This window comes from Limulus polyphemus, unplaced genomic scaffold, assembly GCF_000517525.1.
Source record: "Limulus polyphemus unplaced genomic scaffold, Limulus_polyphemus-2.1.2 Scaffold2018, whole genome shotgun sequence".
NCBI classification, from domain to species: domain Eukaryota; kingdom Metazoa; phylum Arthropoda; class Merostomata; order Xiphosura; family Limulidae; genus Limulus; species Limulus polyphemus.
In genome coordinates, this window is record NW_013667628.1 from 85797 (window position 1) to 93731 (window position 7935).

Consider the following 7935-nt stretch of genomic DNA (forward strand, 5'->3'; position numbering starts at 1 on the left):
TCAATACAACTTTGCAATACACTTAATTTCCACAGTCACTTTAACTTAAACACACGCTAGAATTCACAACGATTCACGCACTTTACTTACGGCTTCACTCGATTATTTGTCTCTATCTCCATGTCTGTTATTGAATTCTCTATCTGCCGTCACTTCTCGCCGGCTTATATACTATAAAAGCGCGAGTCTAGCAAACGCTCGAGCCTTCAGAACGTTCGAGATACTCATTACATGTTACCAGAGTCACGAGACTTCCGCTATCGTAACATAGAAATCTCCTAACATTATCATGTGAGATAGTATTAGAGAAATAATTCGTTTGCTTCAAAACTTAGGCTAAGCTATTGAGTCATGTAGAAATCTCCTAACATTATCGTGTGAGATAGTATTAGAGAAATAATTCGTTTGCTTCAAACTTAGGCTAAGCTATTGAGTCATGTAGAAATCTCCTAACATTATCGTATAATATAGTATTAGAGAAAGTTTTTAACCTAGAATTGCGTACAAACTAAATAATTAAACAAATGCTTATATATGCTGCACCAACTTAACTTAGTTAAGACGGCCTTTTCTTAAGAGCGATTTTAATCTACTTTCAATGATATTTTAATTTAGTTAAACAGAAGTAAATAACAACAATATTAAGCCTAATGATCGTGTTTAGAAATGGTTTACAAAAGTTCCAGACTGTTTGTCTACAGTCCAAATGAAACAATAAAGTTGGGTTCTAGAGTAAACCGCACTGAGTTCTAGAATACTCCATGCTATAACACAATGTCGATGAGACTTTGTTTTACAGATACCCGGCAGGACATTAGCCTCCTACCTACCTCTACATCAGGTAAACAGTCATAATTCCGAGTATTGGAACAGTGCCAAGCAAGATTATTCGAGTAGAGACTTAGCGATACGGCCTCAGCCATCCATCATTGCAATGTTAGAATGATAACAGTGGCAAATATCGACGTAGTATTTAATCTTTCATATACGCTGGTTGCAAATTTTGTTACTACAATGTACATTCACCCTTAACACACTTGACTCACGCAAGACACACCACAGATCAGTTACGGACGAAATAATTTTATCAAGTAGTTGTTGTTAATTGTGAAATAGGCCTATTGTAGCCTAGTGGTCAGTGTGCTTAGTCTATGAATCTGAGAGTCCATTGTCCGTGCCCCTTTGTTGTGAAATCTCGGTCTGCACTTTAAGGCCGTCTATGTGTTAAGAAATTAATGGTAAAATCCCGCTATTCAATCGGCTTAGCCTAAAAGTTGGCTGTAAATACTCTTCCCTTTAATTAGCCAGAATATCAGGCTATAATATCCTGGATTCTTACAAATTGAGTTTTTTAGTTTCATTAATATGAGGGACAAAATTTTGTTTTACACAAGTTGGGCATTTACGTTTATTTAATGAAAAGCCAAAAAAAAAAAAATCTGACCAGCAAGGTATTTGAATTGTGTTAATATGAGGTAACAAAGGTCAAATTTTAACCAACATTGCTATTTCCATTTTGTGACTAAATAGACAGCTAAATACTAATATTAAAAGAACAGAATAAAACTTTTTATTTAAGATATTTTTACAAATTGTAATACATGTGCTTGTGGTGTAGTGGTTATCACATCCGCCTAACACGCGGAAGGTCCCAGGTTCGAGCCCTGGCAGGCACAAATAAACTTTTTTTCTCCCGTGGTGTGCAGAGCACAGATAGCCCATTGTGTAGCTGTGTTCTTAATTACAAACTCACAGATTTAATAAAAGATAATTCGAGTTAGTGTTGCTGGTTTCCTGAGTACTTCAATGTAATACGCTGATAATAATCACGGGGTATCTTTCGCTTTGTAACTTCCTTATTTTCTTACGAAATAATATATGTCATACTCAATTTCATATTCAAATAATATGTCACACTCAAGTAATATATGTCATACTCAAATATGTCACACTCAAATGATATATGTCATACTCAAATAATATCTCACACTCAAATATTATATGTCATACTAAAATAATATATGTAATACCCAAAGACTCGTTGAGAGAAAATCAAACCGTGTTTACCTAGAGAACAGTATTTGTACCATAAACAAATATAAAACTACCGTCATTAGAAAACGAGATATGTTTTTAAAAAAGAAAACTTTTTTCAAATGCTGGTTATTAGCGACGTCTGGTCTTCACCTTCTGGTTTTTATCCCTTGTTATATATTACTCTTACATTTTATTACTATCAGTTAATAAAGTTATAGAGTTATAAGTAATGAGACAACCAATATTTATACCTACATAGGCGTGTCCTGAAAAAGAATGTATGTGACGTCACGCAATGAGTCATACAGGCAAAATTATGTGTACATTACTGGCTTACTTTCATCATTGATTTCACATAAAAAAAAATTCTTCCTCTCCGCCTGAGGCCACCTACATTATTACTAAACCTTTAACATGTTAAAGTTAAGTTTTCTCTCGTATCTCGGTTTTTCTCTGAAACGTTTCCTCTTTGTGTGTGACGTCATGGTATTGCGTTTGATCTGTTACTTTTCACTTCACAGACGGAACTCTACTGACTCAGACTTCCGATTTGTGTTTTTATGGCTGCTTAACAATCAAAGGAGAAATGTTAATCACGTGATTCCAAGAAACAAACATAATTCATTTGTTCCCATTGTCTAAAGGTCCCTAAATATTATTACTATTATTGTTTTATCGTTCGTGGATTCTTCATGTGGTGAAAGTAAATCAACGTTCAATCCACGTGACAAAAATAAATTACTTATTTCTTACTTTAACGTTTCTAAAAGCTTGAACACTTGTATGCCGGCGAAAATTGTTGTAGGCCTACGTTACAAATGATGTTCACATTTCTCTAATAATACTAGGACTAAAGTAAAATCAACTTGCTTGTACAAAATAATCGCGATAGTTAACACACATCCAATATACTTCGCAATTATCTTGTACTTATAATCTAGTTTTAAATATATGTTTTAAGCCTGTCTTAACATCATGTATCCTTTCACTAGCATACAAATTAAAACATAAAAAATAACACTTACAACACTGTTCCTTCCTGGATTGTAAATTTCTTTGAACAATCCTAACACAAAAGAAATAAAACATCACATTAGATTGTCCATTCACCAAGTCTTTTTTTTTTTTTTGGTGGATTTATCTTCAAAGACACATGGTATATGGATGGAATGGTATTTTTTCCCTTATTGTCAATGGCAATCCTGTTGCTGGAGGAACTCTTCCTAGGTAGGTGGTTGGATGAATCCACCAGCAACTTCAATCTTAATAAACTCCTGGATGTAGCCTTGACAGAAACTCTGGGCTTCTCAGCAGATTGAGTTTCTGATATAAAGTTCTTCTCTGAAAGTTATCCAGTTGGCTATTCTTTCACCAAGTTACTTCCAAAGATAGTCATGATGGATAGCCTTTGGTCTTGAACCATCTATCATCCTGGAATCAGTTAATCGCATAATTAATTCTTTCCAGTACAGTGCATGACCCCTCCTAGCACTTGCTTAACTTTGAAACTTGTCCTATCTTGTGATTAACATCATAGTGACTTTTCATTTCATCAGTAGCTGACTTAAGTCTCTCTCAGGTAAAGTTATGTGTGTCATTGACGATGTTTCTTAATGTCTCTATATATTCTATGTAAGTTTCTCCAAGTAGCTATTCTGTGGATGAGAGTATAAAAGGTTCAATGGCACTTTCAGTTCTCTCCCAAGCATAAGTGATGATGGTGTGTTGCCGTCAGTGTCATGTACTGTTGTGCATTAACTCACCATTAACAGTGGAAGATTTTGATCCCATGTTTTCTGATGATTATCTACTAATTAACTTAACAATGTCGGGTTGCATCTCTTCACCATGCCATCAGAAGATGGATGACCCTGTTGTCCTGATATATTTTTGTAAACAAGTATGATCCAAAGTTCTATCCCATATCTGATGGAAGCTCCATAGGCACACCGAAATGTAAGACAAATTAATTGAAGAGTTTGTTTGCAAGAGCTTCTGGTTAAGAACAACATATGTTACTGGCCCTTTGATGAAAGAGTCCATCAAAACCACCATACATCTAATCCCACTATTACTCTGTGGTAGAGTGCCAAGCACATCAGTAGTAACTCTCACTGTGATGCTTTAGCACAATACTGCAGTAGCTGCCCTTGCTGTTTCTTTTGTGGACTTTTCTACTCACAGGAGAGTTCGCATATTTTACACCAATTCTCCATAATCCACTGGATATAAACCCAGTAGAAGTGTTTTATTACTCACCCAAGTATACAGTCAGTAGAAGAATATGGAGATAATGAATTGCTTCAGAATGTAGAGAGTGAAGAAGTACCACTGTATTTGTTGTTTCTATTTACTGGTATCTTCTCATTTTCGATATAACAAGCCCTCTTGTAAGCATAAGTAATCCCACTGTGCCCAATATACCTTTGTTTTGAGCTTCATGGAGTGGCTGTTTCCACGAGTGACTTTCTGCGCTATTCTTGAGACACTGAATAATTGGTTTCAAGCTCATATCATTTGCCTGAGCAGCTTCCAGTTGGGCATTGAACAATATCAGTCCTTTATCATCACTTGTGGGTGCCAAATTTTGAAATATACTTTGCTGTAATTTAGGGTGGTTGTCTTTTCTATCTTGTGCTTCCCTATTTTCACAGTGTCATTAACATTTAGTATTTGGGATAATGCATTAGCATTTCTATGGTTATGTTCAAGGCATTTGTACTCATGGAGTTTTGAGAGCTATCTTGCTATTTGGCTTTCTGGATTATAAAAATTCACCAGTCCATATAGATAAAGATGGAGGTGACTCAAGTCTTGAACACTTAGTAACTCTTTTTTGAGTTGAGCAATGCCGCCTTTCTACAGGATTGATTGCCTTGCTATAGTAGGCAATTACATGTATGTTATTTTCCATGTTGTACTTGTGACAAAACTGTTCCCACTGCAAAATGATTACCATCTGTATCTAAAATGAGTGGATCTTCCACAGTTGGGTATGCCAATACAGGAGTAGAGGCAAATTTCTTCTTCAGTTTGTTGAATTTTTGTTCATAATAAGCAGTCCAACAAAACTTTGGCTTCTGAAGTAATATATGTAGAGGGTGATCTGTGCCAGAGAAAGTATAAAATTATGATAGTAAAAGCATAGTCTAAGAAATTATCTTACCTCACACAGATTCTTTGGTGTTGGCCAATTCTGAACATTTAATCTTTGATGAATCTACAGACATTCTTATACTGATTATGTGTCCCACAAAATTCACCTGTTGACAGAATAATCACAACATGTCTTGAAATTGAGCTTAATGCTCTCATTCCTCAACTGATCTAGAACCTGCCTCATTCCTTCATAAGCATTTTCTAAGGTCTTCCAATGTGCAATATGCTATCCAAGTATATGAACACAACGTTCCTGGGCAGTTCAGACAAAGCACACTCCAATAATCAATGAACTTTAGCAGGATTATTAAGAAATCCAAATGGTATCCCGAAAAATTGCCACAATCTATTTCCTGCAGTAAATGCTGTCTTCTCTCTACTTGCTTTGTCGACTTCCACTTGCCAATATTCACTCTTAAGATCTAATGATGAAAATCGTTTTAGTTCTGATAAAGCTTCCAAAGCAAAGTCTTTCATTCGCAGTGGGGAGGCATCTTTCTTTGTAGCTTCATTCACTTTGTAGTAGTCCATACAGAACTTTTGGAATCCATTCTTTTTCTTCTCAAGTACACTCGGTTCTGTTCCTTCAAGGCTTTTATCTTTTTGAAATCCTCAGCCTGTTTTGCAAGTGGAAGTCTCTGGCTAATAATATATATATATATATATTTGGCTGCATCTTCAACATCGACCTTGTGATATATTTTAGTTGTTCAGCCTAAATAAGTTGGTCCACTAGAGAAGGTGTCTTGATATTCCATGTGCAAGTTTTGTAAGTGCCAGTATTGATCATTTGTAAGACTTTCACAACTCTTGTAAATGAGGTGGTAAGCTGTCCTTGTTTAAGGGTTTGACATCAAATTTCCTTCATATTTCCTCAAAGGTGGTTACTTCTGATGTTCTTTTATGTGGTAGTACTACTTGTATATTCTCACATCTAGATTTCACTCGAATTTTATGGTTCGTTATGTTCATAGCCCTAATGATGACATTTTTATTTTTCAGGTCCACAAGAGTTCTACCAACCAATAATCCACTAGGGCATGCTGGAGTGTTTGATTCTATTATGGCCTGGTCACTAAATGTAATTTTATTTTAAATGCAACTCCTGTTGAAAGTACTTCATTACTCAATGGTACAATGACTGCTCTGATGGTTGTCATGGAAAGTCCATTTTCTGGTGTAATAATTAAAATGTAGTGCACAGAGATTTCCTGGTCATAAACTGGGAGTTTATTTTAAACTAGCCTAACCTCGCATCAATGTCTCTGCTTGAAGTCAGTTCCCAGTATGCACTTTTCTTTCGTGTCAATTACCCTCATAACTCACCAGGTGTGGGGAAGTTTCCTACAGCAAAGGTAAATTCTAACTTTCCACTTGCTGGAACCTTATGCTCACATGCTGTTTGAATCACTCTCTCTTCTTTCTTCATATCTGGAGGAAGTTTCCCAATTTTCATTACCAAATCGGGTCAAATTATTGGAGCTGTAGAACCCGTGTCAATCAACATACTGTAAGACTTCCCATCAAAAAATCTATGAACTCGTTTACTAGTTTCTTTAAACAGTGAACTAATTATTTCATTTAGGGAAGACTAAATATTCTCAGCTGAACTTGGCCTCATAAGTCCAGTTAATTCTTGATTCCTGATATCTGGCTATACCCATTCTTAAGGTATTGTCGCCTTGTTGTTTTAACAACTGATTTTTAAAGTTTCTGTTATAACGTGCAGGTTTCCCCTACGTATAACAATTCCCTTTTTCTGGTATCTTTTGGGAATAAATTCTATTCCCTACAAACTTTTGTATAGAGTTCCTACCAATATGTCCTTTCAAGTTACACTTATTATATTGTTGTTTATTTCCACCTTTCTGTATAACTAGTTGTCTAACTAATATTCTTAGTTCTTTTAAACTGTTGTCAGTGTGAATTAATATTTCAGTATTACTCAATCTGATGATCCCATAGATTCGAGATGGTTTCTTTAGTTGCTTATCTGTGACTTTAATGGATTCTAGTTCCATTTCCAACTGCAACACGTCCTTTAAGAATGCACACCTGCTTTAATTTAGCCTAATTCTCATATCCTAACCTGTTGTAGTGTTTATAAATTGGTCAGGTGCCAATACACCCCCCATATTGCAAGGAAGTCTGAGTAAGATGATTGAGCAAGCCTTTCCAAATCCTCAGCAAGTTGGGTTGATGTCTCTTAGATAGATAGATAATCGAGTCACGGTAAGTCGATTCTGTTTCTGTGTTTTGCAGTTGCATAACGCGAAGTTATCGAGCTTGTGAATCGCTGTGATTAGAGCGTGTGTTTATAAAAGTCGTCAAGTTTAAAGCGACGAGGAACGTATTGACTGTGGAAATTCTGTGTATTATGTTATGACAGCGGAAATCTCACGACGCTGGGAGCATGTATTGGAGTTCTAGAAAGATCGAGGAACCTGTCGAACGTCCTAGCGTTTGTTGGTGCGCGCTTTTATTGTGTATAAGCTGGCAAATAAAGAGACGGCAATAAATGAATTGCAGACAGCGAGATATAGAGACAGATAATCGAGTCAAGCCGTAATTAAAGTGCGTGAATCGTTGTGAATTCTAGTGTGTGTTTAAGTTAAAGTGACTGTGGAAATTAAATGTACTGCAAAGTTGAATTGAGAAAGAATAAACTAGTTTTAATCAAGAAGGGACTTGTATCGCTGAAGTTTCTCGGAAAGACTTTATACCGGAAATTAACAAACA

At 35.8% G+C, this 7935-nt stretch overlaps 1 non-coding gene across 1 annotated transcript; it reads left to right on the forward strand.

Annotated features, from left to right (window-relative positions):
* Nucleotides 1-1603: 1603 nt before the first annotated feature.
* Nucleotides 1604-1676, forward strand: Trnav-aac. The gene has a single exon. It is a non-coding gene; the product is annotated as a tRNA-Val (tRNA).
* Nucleotides 1677-7935: the final 6259 nt, after the last annotated feature.